At 44.9% G+C, this 24,043-nt stretch overlaps 1 long non-coding RNA gene across 2 annotated transcripts; it reads left to right on the top strand.

Annotated features, from left to right (window-relative positions):
• Positions 1–940: 940 nt before the first annotated feature.
• Positions 941–24,043, top strand: LOC143651580 (uncharacterized). 2 transcript variants are annotated; one of them, XR_013160052.1, is made up of 4 exons: positions 941–1,336; positions 13,270–13,413; positions 13,908–14,044; positions 23,813–24,043. It is a non-coding gene; the product is annotated as an uncharacterized LOC143651580 (long non-coding RNA). The 2 variants fall into 2 exon arrangements; XR_013160051.1 differs by having other exon boundaries at positions 941–1,341.

Here is a 24,043-nt window from a genome sequence, read left to right as displayed (position 1 = left end):
GGGGCTGTGACGGACTCTGGTAGAGATGCTACAACAGGGACTGTGACATGGGCTGTGGCGGGGATAATAGCAGGGGCTGTGACAGTGGCTGTGATAGGAGCTGTGACAGACTACAACAGGGACTGCGACAGACCGCAACAGGGACTATGGCAGGGTGTGATAGGGTTTGAGAGGCTACACTAGGGCTGGGACAGAGACTGTAACACAGGCTGTGACAGACTGTGACAGAGGCTGTGACAGGGGCTGTGACAGAGACTCTGATGGGGCTGGGACAGAGGCTGTGATAGGAGCTGTGACAGAAGCTGTGACAGGGGCTGTGACAGAGGCTGTGACAGGAGCTGTGACAGGAGCTGTAACAGGGGCTGTGACAGGAACTGTGACAGGGACTCTGATGGGGGCTGGGACAGAGGCTGTGACAGGAGCTGTAACAGGGGCTGTGACAGGAGCTGTGACAGGGACTCTGATGGGGCTGTGACAGGGGCTGTGACAGAGACTCTGATGGGGGCTGGGACAGAGGCTGTGATAGGGGCTAGGACAGAGGTTGTGACAGGGGCTGTGACAGGGGCTGTGACAGGGCTGTGACAGGGGCTGTGACAGAGGCTATGATGGGGCTGTGACAGAGGCTGTGACAGGGGCTGTGACAGAGACTCTCATGGGGGCTGGGACAGGGGCTGTGATAGGGGCTGGGACAGAGGTTGTGACAGGGGCTGTGACAGGGGCTGTGACAGGGGCTGTGACAAAGGCTGTGATGGGGGCTGGGACAGGGGTTGTGATGGGGCTGTGACAGGGGCTGTGACAGAGACTGTGACAGGGGCTGTGACAGGGGCTGTGACAGGGCTGTGACAGAGGCTGTGACAGGGGCTGTGACAGAGACTGTGACGGGGCTGTGACAGGGGCTGTGATGGGGCTGTGACAGGGGCTGTGACAGGGCTGTGACAGAGGCTGTGACAGAGGCTGTGACAGAGACTGTGACGGGGCTGTGACAGGGGCTGTGACAGAGACTGTGACGGGGGCTGGGACAGGAATGTGACTAAGTCTGGAGCTACAGTCAGAGTTGGGACAACAGCTCTTGGAGCCCAGGCCCACACTCCCACAGTCGACAGAGCAGTTGGCGGTGACAGCAGCAACACAGCAAACACGCAGGCCCAGCCAGGCCCAGGCATTTGTGGAAATGCCAACAGGCTGAAGCTGCCACAGGAAGACAGTGAGAGGGAGTTGAATGAGGCCGTTCCCACTCAGCTCTGGCACAGCCTTGTCTGTGGGCAGGTTCCCGATGCTCCCTGGGCCTCAGTTTCCTTGATGATCCCCACCACGGCGAGAGAGCAGATTACAGAGAGTGAGGTAGGTGCAAACAAAACACGTGGGCCCCCTGCGAGGCTCGAGCTGGGGTGAAGGTTCTCTGAATCTCTAGTCTCACCAAACACAGCCTGTGGGCTGAATAAATAACATGCCTTCCACATATAGGAACAGCCATTCCTCTCATGTGTGGGTGCTATTGTGATAAATAAGATGCAAATTCGTCTTAAAGTATAACTGAATTCATAGTCTTGATGATAACTAACATTCACAGAGGGCTTGCTTTGTGCCAGGCACCGTGCCAAGGGTTTAGCATGGATTAGCTCACGTAATCCTCACTGGAGACCAGTCAGGTAAGTGGTATTATCCCCATTTTAAAGGTGATTAAATTGAGGCTCAAAGAGGTTGACTGACTTGCCTAAACTCCCACAATTTGAGGACGCGCCACGGTCTGAAGGCAGTTACATCTGACCCACGCGTGCCATGAGTAGCTTGCTCAAGCACAACTGCTGTCATGTCAGATATTTTTTGAGCGCAAAAGGAGTCCTCATGCTGGATTTGGCTGGGACTTTGCAGGCAGCACTCCTTCAGTCCGCGGGCATTTTCGGAACTCTATTCCCTCCCTGCCCCCCACCCCAGGCCCTAGATTGGGCTGGGAATTGAGGGATGAACAGACATGATTTGCTGTCCAAGGAGCTCAGAGAGCAGCTCTAATAATTTCAAGGACTATGGTTGTTATTGCATCTCTGGGTCAGGAGCTCACCTATCGCTGCTCTGGCTTGGCTGTCGCTCTGTGCTCCCACGTGCTAATACTGAAGGGGTTTCAGATGGAGCCCCAGAGCAGACAGAGCCCTCAGCCTCTTCACAGAAGGCCCCCTCCTCCACTGTCCTGGAGGTGGGGGGGTGTGTGTTCTCATTTTCCCTGACCCACTATGATCAGGAAGTGAGGTGGGGGCTCCCTATCTGTTTTCCCAAACTGTTTCTCCTCCTCCTCCCATGAAATTCCTGCTCCTTGGAGGGCCTCACAGCCAGTCGCCTCATGGTTATCATCCTGGGATTGCTCCCAACCGGCTTCCTCTCCACCTCACTTTCTGCTCGCATGGGGCTCCAGGAACCTTGACCTTGACTTCCTGGCCTCCAGTGATCTTCTTCTCAACTTTAGCCACCTGCTCCCATGACCACAACCTAAAACTGCTCCACCTCCTAAAATCTGAAATTCTGGCACCCCAGTCTGATCTCAGCCTCCCTCCTCAGCTCTCTGGATTTCTCCCTTTATATCCTCTCTTTCAGGGCAGACCAACTCTGTCTGCCCAACCCTCCTGCCCTCAATGCCTTCCCTCCCCAGCTTAGGTTCCAAAGGCCACCACTTCAACCTCCATCTCACCAGTGTCCTCAACTTCCTCACCTCATGGTCCTTTTGTTTGCAACCAGGAAACTCCAACCCACGTCAATCCAGTCACCTACCCTGTCTGCAGGTACACCTGTTACAGCTGCTCCACCAGGGCAACCAGAGAAAATCACACAGCTGCACTTCTTCAAAGGCATGGTCTCCAATGTACCTCAGAGCTGCCTGGCAAATCAGACCATGGTTTCTTAATCAGCCTTGTCTTTATCCTGTTTCATCAGTTACCACTTCTCCCTAATTTTCAACCTCTTCTTGCCCATCAGCATTTCAACCTGATCAAATCTCTCCTACTGCAAAAAGGTCCTCCTTTAACCCCACATTCCCTTTCTCTCCTTCCCATCACATCTAAACTTCTTGAAAGGGTAGAGTTCACTAACCTTCCTTTCTTGGCTCTTGCTCATTTCTCAGCCCACTGCTATCAGGCTACGCATATTGTTCTTAGCAAGGCCAGGAATTACCTCCTTCTGAACTTACCTGCTTTCATTCCTTTCCTTACTTGACTTCTCAGCATCATGTGATGCTGCTGACCACTTCCCCTCCTTGAAACATCCTCTTTTCTTGGCTTCATGCACACGCACTCTCCTGATCTTCTTTCTGCATCTCTGGCCAGTCTTCAGTTTCCTTTGCATCTTCTCTTCCTTGTCAGGCTCTTCAAGTATCAGTGTCATTCCTGACTCTCTTGCATACCCTCATGTAATCTCTCTTCCAGGTCTCTGGCTTCAGTTTCTATCCATGTCTTTGGCCCAGACCTCTCCCTGGTCTCAAAATCTGGGTATTGAACTTCATTTAAGATATCTTGCAAGCACTTTTCACATCAAATGTTCAAATGCCTGTGCTCTTCTCCAAACACCCTGCTCTTCCCATTCCATGAATGACACACCTGTCTTTCCAGTGGCTAAAACCAGAAACATGGGCATTATTCCTTCCCATCTCCCACATCCAGTCAATTCTCAACTCTTATTACTTCTCCTTCACAAATAAATATCTCTCAAATATGTCCACTTCTCCTCATGTCCACTGATACAACTCCACAGTATTTCATGCCTAGGCTACAGCAACTGACCTTCCTCTTTCCAGCTTCATCCTACTATAATCTACTATCCAAAGTGCTGACAGAGTGGTTTTCCAAAAATGTAAACTTCATCATGTCTGCTTAAAACTCATCTATGACTTCTGCTGTGTTATGTCCAAACTCCTTAACCTGCAAATAAGTTTTGCAGGCCTTTATGGCCTAACCATGGTTACTTCTTCAGCATTCTTTCTCACTAGTACCCTCCTTACCCTTGCACTCTACACTCATGCACTTTCATAAGACTTTCTGGTTGTGGTGATGGGGACAACCTTGTTAATGGCTGTGGTGGTGATTATGGAGATATCAGTGGTCAGTGATTACAACGATAACTTGAAAATTCTGCCTACCACTTTTTTTTTTTAACATGGGCAGGCACCAGGAAATGAACCTAGGTCCTCTGGCATGGCAGGCGAGAACTCTGCCTGCTGAACTACTGTGGCCCTGCCCACCACATTTTAAAAGCAGTCCTTGGAAGGAAAGACTCCCTCCCATGGATGGTCTCTGCTCCTGTCTCCTGGAAGTTGATTGTGCATGCCTATCTCAGGGTCTTCTCTACCTAGGATTGTTTTAAGACCCTCTGGTCAGGAACGTTTCTATCTTTTCATGTTGACTCTTGGAAATCAGCCTGAGCCTATTTTCAAACATTCGTCTCTTTCCAGTCTTGAGCTGAGCCCATCACATTGTGATAGGGTAGTGATGCTGATGGTGGTACAGGGATAATGTTGATGAAGGTGAAGATGCTACTGTAATCAGCACTCAGTAGGGAGAAGTTAAGGTTAGCCAAGAGGACCCTAGAAGAGGTGTCTCTGGAACGTCAGCCAGTTGGTACTGGCCCTAAGCCCTCTCTTTGCTGGAGACTCCCTCACTGATCAGCTAGCAGGGCTGCTTTGACTTTCTCAGAAGCTTAGATCTGTAACACTTACCTGCCATTCACTTTTCATGTATAGGCAAGACAGAGGCTTGGCCCCATTACTGAGCATTTGACTTGCCAGATTGGGGCTCTGATACTCCTGGTATGCACATCTCTCTCCAATGTCAGCATTTATTTACATCTATGAATATACATAGGGACTGTTTTTCTAAATTGGGGAAAGTTCTTAGGGACTAAAAAGAAAGGAGATGAACAATGTAAAGGGTGACGAAAAGGCATCTCCCTGTAGTAGGTGGAATAATGACCCCCAAATATATACAAGGTCTAATCCCTGGAACCTGTGAATGTTACCTTATATGGCAAAGGATTTTGCCAAATTTTGCGGATGTGATTCAGGAAAAGATGAAGGATGATCCTGGATTATCTGGGTAGGCCCAAAATGCCATCCCATGTATCCTTTTTTTTTTTTTTTTTTTTTTTTTAATATTTTTAAATTGTGAAATACAACACACATACCAACAAAAAAAGAAAGAAAAGGCAATAATCTTCAAAGCACATTTTACAAGCAGCTACATAACAGATTCCAGAGCCTGTCATGGGTCACCATTCCATCATTTCAGATCTTTCCCTCCAACTGCTCCAAAACACTGGAGGCTAGAAGAAATGTCATTATAGTGATTCAGCAGTCATACTCACTTGTTAAATCCTATTTTCTTTGTTATACCTCCTCCTTCTCCTTCGATCTTTTTCCCAATCTATAGGGATCTTTAGGCAATGCCTGATCTGACTTTTTCATGTTGAGAAGAGGTGTTGACACTAAAGATTAAGGAGATGCAATTAGTTGATAATCTTGGAGGGGCTGGTTCCTCTGAATTTCAGGATTTATCTGACCAAGGAATCCTTTGGAAATTACAGGTTCCAAGAAAGCAAAGTTAGTGCTTGAAACATTTATAGAGTCTCAGTTTGAGGCTGAGGTGTACTAAGAGTTAATAGGAGTGATGTTGGTTGGTGTTTAGCAAACTATGGCAATTAACACTCTCTAACTGAAGCGTGCATGTGCATACGAGTAGTCTCCAGAAGAGCCTCTTGACTCCATTTGATCTCTTTTGGCAACTGATGCCTTATTTTATTATATATCTTTTCCCCCTTTTGATCATGAAGGTGCTGGCAATCCTCCAGTGCCAGGGCCAGACTCATCTTTAGGAGTCCTACCCCACATTGTCAGGGAGGCGTTTACCCCTGAATGTCATGTCCCATGTAGGAGGGAAGGTAATGATTCTCCTTGCAGAGTTGGGCTTAGATAGAGAGAGGACACATCTGAGTAATAAAAGAGGTTTCTTGGAAGCAACTCTTAGGCCTTGTTATAGGTAGTCTTAGCTTCTCCACTACAGAGATAAGTTTCATAAGGGCATGCCTCAAAGTCAAGGGCTTGGCCTATTTTCTTGGGAGTCATCAATGGTTGAGAGGTGTCATGGTCAGGTTCATGTGTCAACTTGGCCAAGTGGTGGTTGGGCAAGTGCTGGCTTGTCTGTTGCAATGAGGACATTTCATAGAATTAAATCATGATCATGTCAGCTGCATCCACAGCTGATTCCATTTGTAATCAGCCAAAAGGGCGTGCCTTCTGCAATGAGTGAAGCTTAATCTAATCACTGAAAGGCTTATAAGGAGGATTCAGAAGAGACAGGCTCTTCCTGTTTCGGCTGGTGAGTCTCTCCTGTGGAGTTCATCCAGACCCTCCATCGGAATCGTCAGCTTCACAGCCTGCCCTGCGGATTTTGGACTCTGCATTCCTGCAGTCACATGAGACACTTTTATAAGTTTTATATTTGCAAGTGTTCCCTGTTGATTCTGTTTCTCTAGAGAACCCTAACTAATGCAAGAGGGTACCCGGGGTTTCCCACATGGGAAAGTTTAATGGTTCTAATTTTTTTTTTTTCCTTCGGATCCTCAAGGGACTCTAACAATACTTTTAGATTATCAGCCCACCATATTCTGAGATGTATCCTGGTATTACATTGAGCTATACAGCATTACAAGGCCTTGTTTCCGTTCTGGACTCCAGGAGTTTGGGTTGTTTAAGTGAGCTATCCAGACAGGTTGATTTAGATTGTGTGTTACAGAAAATTTAGGTTCTAAACATAACAAACCTCTCTGCTTTTGGCTTAGTGTAGTAGGTAAGGTCTAGAGTGTATACACGATCATCTTTTACCCTGTATTCTGATTTACCTTAGACCCAGTCAAATTGGCTTTGTTTTTATCTCTAATTGAGGACTGATCTCTTTTTCGGTTACTTTAACTGTTATTGTATACAGCTATGCTAACTTTCAGGGCTGCAGCACTCCATTTCTGGGTCTTAGATGTCACAGAGTTACTCCAAGTTCCATGGAAATAACAACTGATACACATATAGCTCAGTGTCTCGGAATCTAGAAATACACTTACAACTTCAGAGTAACTGTAGCTGCTATAAGCTTTCTTACAATCTAGGCTCCAATTTTCTTATAAGTATTTTTTGCAAGAACCCTTAGCATATTTGTTCTTTTGTTTCTGGCTTATTTGCACATCACATTGTCACCGAGGTTTATTCAGTTCATTGTGTGCCTCTCGATGTCATTCCTTTTTGTAGCTGCACCATATTCCGTCATATAAACTGTGTCACAGTGTGCCATTCTGCTTCTCAGTTATACCTTCAGCACCCCTATTTATTGGGCCTCACGAATAATGTCCAAAATAAACAAACCATGTCTTACAGTATTCTCATTTGGTTGTAACAATCAACAGCACTCTCAATTTTAGACAATTTTCATTCGTCCATAGAGATGGAGAACTGATAAACATAGTGTCACCAAACATCAAATCAAAACCATCCCCTATCACTTGTTTCCCACCCCACCCCACCCCTGCCCCTTAGTTAGCTGCCCCTGGTATTGCTGTGGAACTGCTAATGTTTTCCTGTTGGAACTATTGGCCATAGCATGTAATTTTAATTTTAATATACCCCTGTATTATTGGCTTTTTGAGGAAGATCAGACCTTTGAAAGACTTCATGCAAGAACTTATTTATAATTGTGGAGTTAATCAGTGGCATACATGGCACTGTACATCCCCTTTCAATCATATTCATCTTCAATACAGCAACATTACTTTTAATCCACTAATTGGTTACCATCACTTCTATCCATTCCCTTGCATTTCATGTATCCCTGTAAGAGAGAAGCAGGGGAAGATTTCATACTGAATAAGAAGGCAATGTGACTGACCATACTAAGCAAGCTGCTATGCTACTGGCTATGAAGATGGAGGAAGGGCCCATGAGCCAAGGAGTGCAAGAATGTAGCTCTAGAAGCTGGAAAAGGGAAGGAAATTGATACTCTCCGAGGACCTCCAGGGAGCATGGTCCTACTACCTTGAATTTAGCCCAGTGGAACTGATTTCAGATTTCTGACTTCCAGAACTGTCAGAGAATAAATGTGTATTGTTTTAAGCCACTAAGCTAGGGTAATTTGTTACAGCAGCCATAGGAAACTAATGCAGTCCCCTTCTTCTTTCCCTCTCTGTCTCCCTCAACTTCTTGGGATGGGTTAAGCCCCTTGGTTATAGCAGGGAGACCAGCACAGCAGTAGAGAAAGGCACTTTTCTCACCTCTACCTGGAACCCAATACCTTCTGGTTTCAGGGAATGGTAGCTTTGGGAATATTGGAAGGGGACACCTCCTTGAAGCAGTAGCCACACATGGGGCACTGTCAGAGCAGCATGCTGCGGTACTTCTAGTGGCTTTGCTGGCAGCAGGCATTGAACTAGGACAGGAGAGAAAGAATTCCATAGAGGCCATGTGGAAATTGTGACTGACAGGGTGATGCTTTAGCATATGTGTGCTCCCTTTTTTGGAACTCCCAGAAATACTTGTGGCAGAGGAGGAAGAAAGCAGGGTGCAAGAAGGGAAATAGCAGGAACTTTGGGTCATGGATGTTAATGGAACTCTATTTATAGTCACAGACAGAGAAGGTCTGATAACATATGTGTAATGCTGTTCTTCTAGCTAACTACTCCCTGCCTGCCTTTACACAAGGGGGATGATTAGGCAAATCAAGATTTCCACACTCTTCAGCCCCGTTCCTTTTTTCATTCGGTTTTTGTGTTTTCTTATTAAGTTGGAGTCCTTTCTATTTTGTGATGAGTATTACCTTTTCTATTATTTATTGCCACAATATCCGTTCCCCTTGTTTATCATTTCTTTCAACTGTTTTTATGGAGTTTTTGGCATGCAGAAGTCTTCATTTTTATGTAGTCGAGCATATCAATCTTTCCTTTTATGATATCTGACTCTTGCCCACTTAAAGAAATGTTCAATTAAATTTTCTTGTCTCCAAATAAATTTTCATATACATATATAATCCATCTTTTCCCCATTAATTAGCAATGTCTCCTCTCTCATTCTGTATCTGTTCCATTGATCTGCTTCTCTATTCCTGCTCCTAAACCACTCTATGCCAAATCACTGTGATAAGTTATCTTTTCAAAAGAAACTGATAAGAGAAGTCTCTCCTTCTACTACTCTTCTTTTTCAGAATTTTCCTAGCTATTTCTTACCAGATAAACTATAAAATTATTTGATCATGTTAAAAAAAATCATATTGGTAAATAATCAGGAGATAGAAAGAAGGTAGAGATTGGACAATTGATGTTTAAGGGGTACAGGATGTTTAATAAGGTTGATTGTAAAGGGTTGGAAATGGATAGCACAATACTATGTGATGATAGCATAATGCTGTAAGTGTAAATAACAAAGCTGAGTGTGAGTGTGGTTGAAAGAGGAAGGCTAGGGGCATGTATGACACCAGCAAGCAAGATAGAGGATAAAAACTGGGACTGTAAAATAAGTGAAATATGGAATGGATGATGACAATGGTTAATTATACAAATATAAGAAAATTCTTACATGAACTTGAACAAATGTACATCACTATTACAAGGAGTTAACAATAAGGAAATATATGGGGAAAATACAATTAATGCAAACTAAAGTCTATAGTTAACAGTGACATTGTAATATTTTTTCATTAATTGTAACAAAGGCACTGTACCAAAGCTAAATGTCAATAATAGAGGGATATAAGAGGTGTTTTAGATTTTAAGCTGCCACAATGCAATATACCAGCTCTTTCAGGCAGCTCTCCTCTGTTAGCTCTGCTCTGTCAGCTCTATGCTCTCTCCAAAATGTTTCCTCTTTTAAAGGTCTCCAGTAAACTAACAAGACCCACCTGGAACTTGGAGATAATTTAATAAAAATTTCTGCCCTACAGTATTGAATCAGGATTAAAAGAAGGCTGCCCCCACAAAATAGGATCAGGATTAAAACATGACTTTTGTGGAGTACATAATACTTTCAAACTGGCACAAGGCATATGGGATTTTTTTTTTGAATAAATATTGACTGTGGTGGTGAACGTATAACTATGTGATTATAACAAGAGTCATTGATCATACACTTAGGGTGGATTGTATGGTGTGTGAATAAAACTTTTTTTTAAATAATCATGTTGGTATTTTGATTAGGATTGTGCTGAATTTATAAATTAATTTAGAGAGAAAAATATGGTTATATCATTGTGTCATTGCTTCCAAAAAGAAGGTCTGTCTCTGTTTATTTAAGTCTTCTTTTGTGTCTGGGAAGAATCATTCCATAGTTTCAGCCCTGGTACAGCTTTTTCTCTCATTTTTGTTTCTTTTTGTTCATTTCTGTCAAGTTCAGGGAGGAGAGTTTTGTAAACCTGCATTTAAGCCACCATGATTTCCAGAAGTCTTTAGATTTGCACTGAATTGAGGGTGAAGGCGGGGATGAGAATTGAAGCTGTGGGTGTGGATGAAATTCTTGAGATTAAATGCTAAATGAGAGAAATAAAACCTTGCAAAGCTCCAACATTGATGGGACAAGTGAATGAGGTGAATGCGGATTAGAGAAACTGTACACAAGGGAGAGAAGAGAAATAAGTCAGGGGAAGAGGAAATCTTTAGCGCTCAACCAATAGAGTCATGTTGCAAAGAGGTTGTGGAGAATGAGGATTGTGATGCAGCTGGGGGTGGTGTTGGTTGTAGCTCGGTAGTGGTAAAGGGCCCATCCAAACTTGGGCACTTTGATAAGATTCTGGAACAACAGGAGTAAACCAGAAATATTCCTAGAAATGAAGACATATGGTGTCCCTAGTTAGTGGTTACCTCTAAGTGAGCAGTCTCAATGGAAGGTGGCCAAGATGCCTGGGTCATGTGAGTAAACAGTAAGAGTAGACTGTTCCTCTTTAGAAGTTTGATCACATAGGCAAAGAGCATATTGGATAATAGCTGGAGAGGAATTAGGGTTAAAGGAGTGTCCATTTGCTTTTTTATTTTTTAAGCTCTGAGAGATTTGTCAGTCTGGGAAGGAAAGTACTCATTAAAAGAAAGAGATTGAAGATGCAAGATGTAGAAAGGATAATTAATAAGAACGTGCAGGGCGGGGGTGGGGGTGGGGAAAGGAGGCAATACCAGTGGCCTCCGGAACCACGGGATGAGCCTGGAAGAGAAGGAAAAACAGTTCTTGATAGGAGACACAAATAAAAGAATGCACGACAACCCAGAGAAAAGTTGAGTTGCAGGGAAGGGAATTTGAGGAAACTTGTTTAACTTCTCAAGAATGGTTGCTGAGAAGAAAGTAAGCAAATATGTATGGGACAAAGAGCTTCCAGGGGGAAAGGGCCAGAAATGCTGACGTCTTCCTTTTGGGGATCAACATGGTTAGACCTTCTTTGATGGATAAAGATGGTTCTGAATGAGGTTCACTGGTGGTAGGAATCTATACAGGTTGTTCCAGCTCCAAGCCAGGCTAACAGCTGGCAGGGTCCTGGACGGTGTGTGTCTGAGATTTGGCAATTGGGGTCTGCCTCCATTGCAGAACTACAGCAATTCCTGTAGAAATCTGGACCAATGAGGACATCACTACGTTAGTAGATAAGGATGCTCAAAACTATGCAGGACCAGGTTCCACAATGACACCTTAGGTAGTAATGGAAGCCATGGCTAACCAAAGTCTCCAGTGCTCTCTTCATCTGGCTTTGGAACAACCAGCCCTTTGGATCAGAATGTTCTTGACCAATTCAAGATCAGTGAAGACCCCCAGAGAGAGATACTGGAGTTCTTGTTACTTTGAATGGGTTCAAGTGGTTAATTTGAATATTTATGATTAATATCTTATTTATATCCAAGTTGATAATGCGTCATATAACGGAATGGTATGCAGCCATGCAAAACGATGTTGGAAAATAATATTTGATGGCATGAAAAAATATTCAGGATACATTGAAAAACTAGTATGAATACAATGTGAATTTTGAAAAGAATACATGATATATCTATATATGCACAGACTGTAAGAATATACCAGTTAGCAGTTGTTTCTAGGTGGTGGAATTACGGGTGACTTTTCTTCTTTTTACTTATCTTTATTTTCTAAATTTTCTGTGATGTGTCTGTGTTGTTTCTTTAGTATGTTAAAATGCAAAGTTATTTTTTAAAAAGGATTGCTGAACAGCAATGGGACCCCAGCTGAGCCTAGAGGAGGAATTTGTCAGAGAGCCAATGCATGAGTTTGGGTGTACTCCGTCCAGCTGCACTCAGCAGGTACAGCTCATAGCTGTGTAAACCAAAGAGAAGACATCTTGGCCAAATTTAGCAATGCATCTAGCCCAGTGTTGCTTGGAAATCACCCCTGGGACACATTCAAGGGGAGCTGCCTTACAGTCCCCACCTAAAGCTCCATAGAGCATTTTCAATCCAGATGACACAAATCAAATTTACCCTCTTCTCCTGACCCTGCATGCAACTATTCTTGGCCCATTTGTACCCAAGACCAAATGGGAGAGTAAAGGGTTTAGGAAGGCTGAAATAATAAAGGGATTCTTGGAAGGGATAAACTGCTGTGGCTTTGGCTATGATTCTGGTTATGTGAATGCTATGCTTACTGCACTGCATGAAGCTATGGTTGTTCCATCAGGCCTGTTGACAGAGTAAGGACACTGCCAGAGTCAGAAACTGGGGAAAAGGCACATCACCAGACTAAAACCTAGAACTCAGAGAAGGCCTAGGTGGTCCTTTCAGTTCTAGCCAAAGTCCTGGGTAGTCAGTCCTTGAGAAGTCCTATTCAGTCCTAAACTTAGATTAGATGGTCATCACACTTACCTTGGCCTGAACTGTTGGCCCGTCCTCCAACCATCAGAGAGTCCAACTCAGGAAAAGCTCTTGGGGAAGTTTCTGGACTCAGAGGATTTGCTCTAGGTCAGCCCATTGGAGAGGAACCCACTGATGCTTCCCACATATTTGGCTGGTGTGTATGTGTGTGTGTGTGTGTGTGTGTGTGTGTGTATGTAGGAGGGGGAGTGTAGTTGTTGGATATGAGTGGCTTTCCATTGGGCCATGTAGAAGGGCCTGGGAAGGGCCTGGGGGCTGCCCCACCCTCTACTCTTTCCAGACCCCTGAGCTTTTTTTTTTTTTTTTACATGGGCAGGCACCAGGAATCGAACCCGGGTCCTCTGTGGCCCGCCCCCCCCGAACTTTTGATCCCTGAATCATATGCCATTACCGGTACCCTAGGAAACCCATTAAGCAGACAGACCTCTCTGTTCAGCACAGCAGAACTGTGTCTCTCTCAGAAGCAGCACCTTGGCTAAACAGCAAGAGGGATGAAATGGGGCAGATGAAGAGGGAGGAGTGTGTGAAGATTTCATGCCATTCCTGGTAACTACCAGCTCTTCTCTGAACTTTGCACAAAGATGTTCTAAAGTAGATACTCAATTTATCTCTGACTCAGATAGTCATTCCATAAATATTTGTTGAATGAACAAATGAGTGAGTGAATTAATTAATTAACTAACTAATCTTGTGGGCAATAAGTAGTTCTACATGACTATATGAGAAAATAGAATCTTGTTAGATGAGAGACATGGAGATAAAAATACCTACAGTGCCTGGCTATAAGTAAAAAAGAAAGGCTAAGATGACATTTGTGACTGTGATTCAAAAATTTTATGTTCTAATCATGATGCTTAAAATAAAGTCTTGCCTTGGCACTTGAATGACATATTATCAAGTCCAACCAAGTCCAAAGTTTGGATGAGAAAAGGGAGTGACCAAAGCCAGCAAGGTAGCAGAATTAAAGCAAGAATTTAGATCTTTTGCCTCCCAACTCCTGCAGTACTCTTCCCACTATTCACTCCACTTTTGTCTTCCAGTTGGGGACCTTCTACTCCGGACCAGTTTCCCTTATAAATAAATACTGATTGGGCACCCAAGCAAGTTTGCTAGGTGCCAAGGATATAATGGTGGACTAAATATTGCCTTAACAGGAGAGGAACAGGTAATTAATCAGGTAATTATGATAAGGTAAGTGCACCAGGCTTTGGGAGCCCAGAGGAGGGACACCCCAGACTTGGGGTGAAGGGTCAGGATGGGGTGGGGAGCAGACACTCCACATATTCCTCTTAGAGCCTTTGCAGGGGCCTATAAACTCGGCATTCCCACGCCACCCTGTCGCCTGCTTGTCTCTGAGTGCCAGGCTCCAGCGGCCCAAGCACTCTAGATAATAGTCACACTTCAGGGCTAAGGGGACAGATAAGCAGGACAGGCTACTCAGATGGAAGGGGTCTTAGGCAGAGGCATCGGGCTCTAGAGAGAGGTCCTGGGAACAAAAGGGCCTGTTGTTCTGCTTAAGGGGCTGTGGGGATATAGTGTAGACCCTACAGCAGAGACTTGAGCTCCAGGACCCTTTCAGCAGGCCCTCCTTCTACCCCCATGCAGCCATAATGAGTATATTAGTCAGGGCTTAGCAGAGATACAGAACCAATAGGATATACATGTATATTTATTAGAGGATTGGCTCGTGTAACTGTAGGGCTTGGCATGTCCAGATTCCATAGGGCAGTCGGCAGGTTGGGAACTCCAGTGAAAGTTTCCATGAATTCCCCAGGAGATGCTGGCTGGTGGAAGGAGACACGGAGATTCTTCTTTCTGACTGCTGAAATCATCGGTTCTCCCTTTAAGTCCTTCAACTGATTAGATGTGATTTTTCTCATTGCTGAAGGCAATCTCTTTAGTTGATTATAGATGTAATCAGCCATAGATGCAATCAACTGACTAAAGATTTAAATCCACTAAATATCCTCAGAGTAACAATCAGGCCAGTGCTTGCTTGGTCAAACAACTGGACACTATAAACCTAGACAAGTTGACACATGAACTTAACCATCACACTAAGTTTTCCTTTTCAAACATGAGCCTCAGTCTTGTTTTGAGGCCAGAGCCTCTCTAAGAGGCCTTCTCTAAGAGGCCCTAGACTCTTTCTGATCTCCCTTTTCACTTCCTTTCTCTCCATAGCTGATTCTCCAACTGAAATTCACCTCTCACTTCATTGTCAGCCCAACTTAAATAATACATATCAATCAGGGGCCCTGCAGGAGAAGGGGCATATAGTCATACTAGGCCATAGAGAAGAGCTTAGTAAAGAGACTATATAAAGGGAAACCAAAAGGGACGGGATAGCACATCATCTAGAAACAGTAGGAAGCAGCTTCTGTTGCTGGGTCCAACGGAACAAGTGGAGGGAGCAGTTACTGGAAACTGAGGAGCTATAAAGAGAGAGCCACCTGACAGAATTCATAGGGGGACACACCCACCCATACTAGCCTGGCAGGAAGAGTGTCAGGGAATACATACCCCACCCACTCTCTTCCTGCCCTCCAGTTGTCTGTGGTGGCTTCCACTGGCCAAATCCAGAAGCCAGAAGTCAAGGAAACCTACAGATGCAGTCCAGGAAGATCAGCTTCTCAGGGCAAAGAGTGGGTCTGGAGGGGCAAAAAATTGAAGATATCCAGTTTGTCTGACTGTGAGCCAATGATTCACATGTAATTACATCATTTTACAACCACAATAACTCTGTTACGGAATGGATTGTGTCCCCCAAAATCATATATTGAAGTCCTAACCACCAGTACTTGTGGATGTGACTTTATATGGAAATAAGGTCTTTGCAGATTTATTTAAGTTCAGATGAAGTCATACTGAGTTAGGGTGGGCCCCAATCCAATATGACTACGTCCTAATAAGAAGAGAAAGAGTGACACAGGGCGAGGAAAAGCCAGGTGAAGATAGAGGTACAAACTGGAATGATGCAGCTAGAAGCCAAGGATTTTATACAAACACCAGAAATTAATGCAGTAAGGGAGGATTCTTCTCTACAGGTTTCAGATGGAGTGTGACCCTGCTGACATCTTGATTTTGGACTTCTATCCTCCAGAACTATAAAATAATAAATTTCTGTTGTTTTAAGCCCCCTAGTTTGTGGTACTTTGTATTGGTAGCCCTAGGAACCTAGCATAAACCCTTAGGCAGGCCTTATTATTACCCCATTTTAGAGTGAAGAAATCTGAAGTTCAGAGACATTAAGGAACTTATCCAAATCGCTCAGCTGCTTAAATGCAGGAATATGGACTTGAACCAAGGAGGGAGTCTGACCCTAGAGCTGTGGCCTGCTTATGTCTTGGTTCAGAATTTGTCTATCTAAATCAGCGCTGTCCCAGTACAACTTTCTGCAATCATGGGATTGTTCCATATCTGTGTTGCCCAGTGCAATAGTCACTAGCCACACCTAGCCATTGAGCATTTTAAATGTGACCAGTGCAACTGAGGAACTGAATTTTAAATTGTATTTAATTTTAATTTATTTTCATTTAAATGGCCACATGTGGCTATCCTATAGGATAAAGTATAAATCTCATTCTGTAGGTCTTTGTTGGATCTTGGAGGGAAGCATTGCTGTCCATCTCTCTGTAACTCACAAAATTTTGATGGATTGATTGACAGGGAGTCAAGTTGGGGAACACATGGACTGAGAAAAAATATAAGGGCATTTAGCTGACCTCCCCATCTCAGGTGGAAGATTTGTATCAGAGATATCCCTTCACCCTTACCTCGGCAGGAGCAGGGCATGGAGATAGGAGAGCTGTGGGTCAGCAAGATGCTGGAGGGGGGAATGGGGGCTTGGTCCTAAGGCAAAGACACATTTCCCAAGTGGAGAGTTGGACATGCTGGTTAAATTAATAGTTAGTCCTAGGTCTGACTTCACAGAGATCTTATTTGTTACTGCTACTTGATCTGGGGCAGACCCCTGAGCACTTCTCATGCTTCCTAATCAGGAGTTCTTAGCTGGGTACTAGAATTCCATGCATGGCCTTTGGGGGGTCTCTGAAGCCCCTGAAATTGTATGTAAAATGTTGTATATTTGTACATGTGTCTGTATTTTTGGGAGAAAGTCCACAGATTCAGACTCCCAAGGGCATCTGTGACACACAAAAAGGTAGAGAACCACTCATCCAGGTCCTTTGGAGGAAGTGCATCCTGCTCACCTGTCTCCTCCTGCAAGGGCCCCCTCCTCTCCTCTGGATTTCTTCCACTCCTGTGGTTCTTAGGCAGCCTATCTCCAGAGGCAGTGGGGGCCATGTAAGTCTCTGCTCACCTGGGCGCAGCACCGCGTCCCTATCGGCTGCCCTATTTAGGAGCTGCTGAGCAAGCTGCAGAAACCAAGCCTGCATCTGCCTCCTCTGGAGGAAGCCAAGCTTTTAGACGGTGTGTGGGCAAAGGACCTCCAAATCTCTGCATTTACAGGAAAGAGTTTGAGTTCTGGAGTCAAAAAGATTTGCAATTAATCCTAGATCTATGCAATCTTGGACAAGTTAACAGACCTTCCTGAGACTCTGTTTCCTCCTCTATGAAATGGAAGCAATAATGCCTACTTTCAGGGGTGTTGTGAGGTCTAGTCCAGGTAGTGGTTATAAAGCACCAGACACTTGATACATGTTAGCTGTTATCTGGCACAATTGGATTCAGAAATTTTCCCTACAGTGTCCTTGCCAGAGGTTGTGCAGCTGTTTCTGGCAAGCTGCTGCCTTGCGAGGCTGCCCAGCCCCCATTGGGACAGCTCTGACTGTGAGGAAGTTCTTACGTCAATCAGGAACTCTGAGTTGAAGTGACAGAAATTCAACTCAACTGGCTCACCAAAAAAGGGACTTTATTGGCTCAAGAATTTGGGAAAGGCAGGAATGAAGGCAACCTCAAGGACTCTAGAGACCCAAACAGTGTTATCAGACCTTTCCTCCTCTGCGATCCCCATACAATGCTTGGCTCTGTTTCTCCATATGAGTTAGGGAGAAGGCAGTCATAATCACCTCTCAGCTTATATCATCATAGCTTCATGAGCCCAGAAGAGAAAGCTTCCTACTCCCAGTGACAGCACATAAATCCCAGGGAAGAACTATGACTGCCCAATCTTGGGTCAACGTGTCCATCCCTAAGCCAATCAATCACAGTGGGCAGAGACACGGGCCATGATAAAATAACCGGAGAGGAAAGGACAGGGCACCTGAATGGCAGCCACACTTGAACTACATTGGAGTGTGGAAGGGTAATGTCCTGAAAAGGAGGAATGCTGTTTATAGAAGCCCTGGCAAACAAAACCAGTGGATGGTCATTACTCGTTCATACACTGGGCCCAAGTCTCTGGCCCTCTAATAATCTTCACCTGGGCACCTTCCTGGCTCTGTCCATTCGGTCTGCACAGGACATGGCTGGTCATGCAGTGGAGTCAGGCCCTCAGAGACATGGTCATTTTGAACTTCACAATCTTCTTTTCTCCAGGCTAAACTGTTCAAGTTCTTCCATCTTCCTGAGTGTGACTGGTTTCCAACCTCCCTCCTCTCTTATTCCTGGGCAGAAGGCAGCAATATGGCTGGAAGTTGGTAGTGGGTAGAACTTGAGAAATATTGATTGGGGTGCTGATGGAAATAATCGAGGGCTTTCATACCCCTTGGAGCCTGCCACTGACCCAGAGCTTCTTTTAGCTATAAATGGGTATTACTAAGAGAAGAAAGAAAAGGAAAGAGGGGACTGTGGTAGGGGGAGAGGAGGAGGATAAATAGGCAGAAGGAGAGAAGAAGGAAGAGTGGGAAGAGAGAAAAAGGAAGAGAAAGTATGAGGAAAATGAAGTAACAAGAAGAATGGGGAGAAAGTTCAAGTCTCTGGGAGCTCTCAGGCTGGGATGCATGATTGAAACTTGAAAAGTCACACAGACTGTGTGGTATAGACATTGCTCATGGCTAGGTGGTCAAGCTGCTTTCTGCAGCAAAGCAAGCTTGGGCCCAGTCAGCTTCCAATTTCCCTAACTTCAGAGTGTTACTATCTTATGGCTGGGCTTGATCTCTGAGGGAAGGGGATCAAAGGTGAGCAGAGGAGAGACAGTAGAACACAGCCTCAGACCTCGGCTAGCTCACTCTAGTCATAAGAGGCTAAAGCATAACAAGTAAAAAGTTAACCTATGACAAAAGCTAGAAATGCTCAGATAAAGATGTATGGCTTGATGGGGCATGCCAAATTGCAGGTGGTTGCAGAGATGGGGACAGGGCTGCAGGAGTAGGCAGAATGGTGCAGTGGACAGACCCCAGCTGCAGTAGGTTGAATTATTACCCCTCAAAATATATGTTTTGATGTGGGTGTAAACCCATTGTAAATAAGACTCTTGTAGATGTTACTTTTAGTTAAATTGTGACTCAACTGAATGAGGGTGGACTTCCAGATTCCTGGAAGCCTTATAGAAAGGACCTGGAAGTAGCAGAAGGCAGAACAGAGAGGACATCATCAATGTGACCAGCAGTACAAATACAAGCCAGGAACCCATAGCATTGCCAGCAGCCAGTACTACAACCCTGTGGTCTTTGGGGAGAAAGCAAGCCTGGCTTTTATCTTGATTTCAGACTTCTTCTAGCCTCAAAAAACATGACCCAATAAATTCTCACTGTTTAAACCCAACCCATATTGATCACAGCTCTGGAAAACTAAGATATTAGTTCTAGGTTGATGTGCTGTGTGGTTCTGGACAGATGAGTCCCCACTCTGGCTCTTTATCTTCCCTGGAATGTGAAGATGATGGTTATGACTTGGTCTTCTTCTGAGGAATCTTGAGATGCACATGGGAAATCCCATTGTCAGCTCCAAAGAGGCTGCAGGTAGGGTAGTGGATGTGAGGAAGATGGCAGGGCTTTGACTTCCTTACTGCTCTGAACCCCAAATAGAAGACCACCCAACACAACAGCTATTGGACCATTTTAGTTACCATTCCCACTTCACAGGCAGCAAAGTGAAGCCAAAATCCTCAAAAGTGTCTCCAATATGGACAGGAGGGCCAGCTGCAGGGTCCAGCTCTCTGTCTTAACAGGCATCCTCTAAGATCCTCTCCAAGGACCTAGAAACCTCCAGGGAATAGCTGAGTCAAGGAAAGACTGCTCCAAAGGCTCAATTGCTCACACCAGGCTCTGCTCAGGAGCTTTGCAGAGTCTTGCTACTTGGCCCCACAGTCCTGACCACTCCTTCCGGCTGAGCAGAAAAGATCTTTCTTGAAAGGAGAATAAAATCCACTGTTTCTGCTGGAGAAAGGAAAGGGAGAAAGCCCCTACTGAAAATCGCTGATAGGAGGAAGAAACAAACTGGCCAAAGGAAAATACAGATGAACATTTCAGTAGGTTCCTCTTCATTGTCTCTCTCTTCTTTTTTTCTCTTCCAGGGTCCCTCTTCTCCTCTCCCCCTCCTTCTCTGCTCTTCACCTCCCTTCCTTTCTTTCCTCCATAACTCCATGAGGCACTTCTGGCTGAGGGGTTCCAGAGGGACCTGATCTGGTCTCAGACTCCCAGGGTAAGACTATACTGATTCCATGAAAGTCATCCCTGCTGCTCAGGTCACAGGAAAGTCATCATTCTTGGCTCAGGCATCTGGATGATGACAAATTTAGAGCAGCCATCTCTAAGTCCAACCTCTTTGGCTTCCCATTTGGGTACCAGGAGCCAGCCTAGCCCAGAAGATTGGCTTCTGACCAGGGCTCCAAGGCCCAGAATGGGGGCCAGCTGTTCTAGGCCTGTTACTTCCTATAGTTGGCCCTGTGTCACCATCAGGCACCTGGGCCCTTCTGGTTGACTTTACTACCCCAACTTTGTGGAACATGCTAATTGTATTTTCCTCATGTGGCAGTGATGAATGATGGGTTGGATGGTTCAGGTCTCTTGGTGGCAAGGGGTAGAACCCAGTTCATACTAGATTGGCATAAAGGGGGATTTTACTGGTAGTAATATCAGGCTGTCCCTCCTAATTGCCAGCCACAGCCAGGACTCAGGAACATGTGAACCAAAGTCCAGAATGCTGCCAGGAATCTGTCTCTTTCCATCACCATCCCTGGTATCTCTGCTTTTCTTTCACTGTAGAACAGCTTCCTTTACCTCTTGAGCCTTGCCCATCACAATATCTTCCTGGAGAGAGATTAACTGTTGATCTCAGAACCAGTTCAAAAAGTCCCAGGGAAGAAGTCTGATTGGCTGAGCTTGGGTCAAGGTCAGCTATGACCAGAGGATAAAGTAACAAGATGACTGCTCCCATGGGAGCTATGGGCCGAAAAGAGGAAGGAGCAGTTTATTACAAGAAGGGAGATGTCCTTCCCAAAAATTGAGAGGAGGATTGGAGGGACGAATCAATAGGTATCTACTTCATCTGTTCTTTCATAAAGAGGACTGTAGAATTTTCTTGCAGGTCCCACTAGAAAAGTTTTGCAAATACCACTCTCACCAACCCTGGTTCATTGAGGGCATGGAGTGCCAGGAATATTTCTTTCCTCTGTCCATAGCTCCTGCCTGGTCATTCTGACTTGTGGATGCTCTTACCTGTTGGCCCTGGTAACCCCCACCAACCATCTTATTCTGGCATCTTGTCCTGGTCAGCTTTACTTGGCAACTCAAACAGAGCCCCAAAATAAGAGCCCAGGATTTGGAGTTAGCTACACCTGAATTTGAATTTACATGCCAACATGTACTACTACTTGTTGGGTCTTAGGCAACTTCTCTGAGGTTCTGTTTCCCTGCTTGTAAAACAGAAAAAGTAATAGTCTCTAACCTACAGGGTTGTGGTGTAGATTAAAGTACATGATAGACATAAGCACTTGCCACATGGTGAGTATTCAATAAAAGGCAGCCTGAGAAAAGCCACACGAGGTATAGTCTTCATGGCTCCTTGTCCAAAGAGCAAGAACACCATGGCTGAGCAGGAGCGATTTGTGGCAGATGGGGGAAGAGGAGTGGGATTGTCTTAATGCTCCAGGCTCAGGCCCAAAGGGCCAGTCCAGAGTGCAGGCTGAAGGAGAAAGCCTTAATATCCCCTTCCCAGTTAAGCCCCCACATGCTCCTCAGGCCAGCTCTGAGGAACCCTCTGTGTCCAGGGAGAATGCCGAGATCCTGGTGAAAGCCCTCTGATTCCTCAGAGCCTGTTCTGTGAGCCGAGTGGATCAGGGAAGGAGGACTCTGCACAGGACTTTGGTCACATCTGTTGTGAAGAAGCACCCAGCTTCTAAATGCTTCAGGCCACAGAGAAAACCCTGAACACAGGATCCCATAGGGCCCTAATCTGCATCTGCACCCAAACAACCTTCTGTATCAGTACCAGGCTCTCTTCCAAAGAGCTGGCTGTGACCAGGCATGGGATATTGGAAAACACATCTCAGCTTCAATCCTCTTTATTTGGGTCCTCATCCCTGAGCTGCTGGCTGGTAGGAATGGTAGTGGTGGTGGGAGGGTACAATAAGGAGGATCAAAGACATGGGCATGCATGTGCAAGCACACTTAGACTCACAGGCACCCACACATGTGCAGGCCCTGTGTGCACAGGGAAACAGATGGCCGGGACCAGAAGCCTTACCTGAGGCCTAATAATAGTCATTGAAACTGCATTTACAGTCCACTTGCCATGTGCCAGGCACCTTTTTACACCCATTATCTCACTGAAACCTCTCCATTCCTCCCTGAAGTGGGTAATAACATCCCTGTTTACAGATCAGGAATGGAAGCCCAAAGGGTTAAGTAATTTTCCCAAAATCATCACTCAATTAGGATGTGGTAGAGCTAGCATTCAATCCCAGGCCTGTTTGATTTCAAAGCCCTGTTAACCTGCTGCCCACCTGGGAACTACAAAAGACCCAGTTTCCCCAAGGAGAGATTCGCAGGAGACAGCAGTTTCTCTAGGCAAATGTTCTGGTTCTTGCTGACCCTATTCCCTACTATGGGTGTTGGGATGGATAACACGAATGCTTGATGGTGACTCCTTTTGCCTGTTTATCTTAAGGCTTAGTCAAGGCTGAAGGGGCCTATTCTGTGTCCTCTTGTGGAAAACTAAGCTTTCTGCAAATGGAAGGGAAAGAGGAGCACCCTCTTCCTCTAATGCCCAGAGGGAGGGTGACGTAAACCCCAATCCACACTCCAAAGTCTTGGGGGCTGGGAAACCACACCAAGATGGGTCCAGGAAGGGTTCCAGAGTTACTTTCCTCTGGAATCCCAATGAAGACTTTTTTTTTTTTAAGTTTTTAAATTGTATAGTATAAAATATATGCAAAGCAAATAAATAAAAAAGCAATGGTTTTCAAAGCACTCTTCAAAAAGTGGTTACAGGATAGACCCCAGAGTTTGTCATGGGCTACCATACAATCCTCTCGTATTTTTCCTTCTAGCTTCTCCAGAATATAGGAGGCTAGAGGACTAAAATACTTTTTTATCATTACAATAGACTTTTTTTCCTTCTTTTTTGTGAACAATAACATATATACAAAAAAAGCTATAAATTTCAAAGCACAGCACCGCAATTAGTTGTAGAACATATTTCAGACTTTGACATGGGTTTCAATTTCACAATTTTAGGTTTTTACTTCTAGCTGCTCCCATGAAGCCTTTTAATTCTTGCAGGTCGACTTCTAAGCCCTTTTTATTCTTCCCCATAAAATTCTTATGTTTAGGACAGAGGCCTTTTATGGCCTAAGGAAGCTTCTGTGTCCTTAATCTAGAGGAGGGAGGTCTGAAAATGACCACCTCAAAATCACCTGAAGAAGTTGCTGAAAGTGCAAGTTTTTGGCCCATCATCTCTTTCCTATCCTCCTTCCAGGTACTGATTCAATAAGGGTCCTGGGAATATGCATGTTAATAATCTGCCCAATTCCCATGACATCACCCCACCAAATTACAAAAATACTTTTATTCATTATAGTTTTTTTCATTCCACATTTCTTTAGGTGGGGCTCAGGAACCTGCACTTTTAACAAGTTCTCCAGGAGAAAATTATGCTCACTAAAGTTTGGAAACACCTGCTCAAGGGTTTGAAAACGTGACCTGTAATGCTGTTGCTGGGCTTCCACAGATCAGTCCTAGGGATCTGCACAGAGTAAAAGTCTGGGGACTCCACAGTCTGGAGTTTGAGAGGAGGTGGTGCACCACCTCCCGCTCAAGCCTGGCTCCTCAGTATC

The sequence above is a fragment of the Tamandua tetradactyla genome, chromosome 12 (genome assembly GCF_023851605.1).
Source record: "Tamandua tetradactyla isolate mTamTet1 chromosome 12, mTamTet1.pri, whole genome shotgun sequence".
NCBI classification, from domain to species: Eukaryota; Metazoa; Chordata; class Mammalia; order Pilosa; family Myrmecophagidae; genus Tamandua; species Tamandua tetradactyla.
Note: the sequence above shows the minus strand (reverse complement) of the source record. Positions and strands in the feature narration are given on the sequence as shown.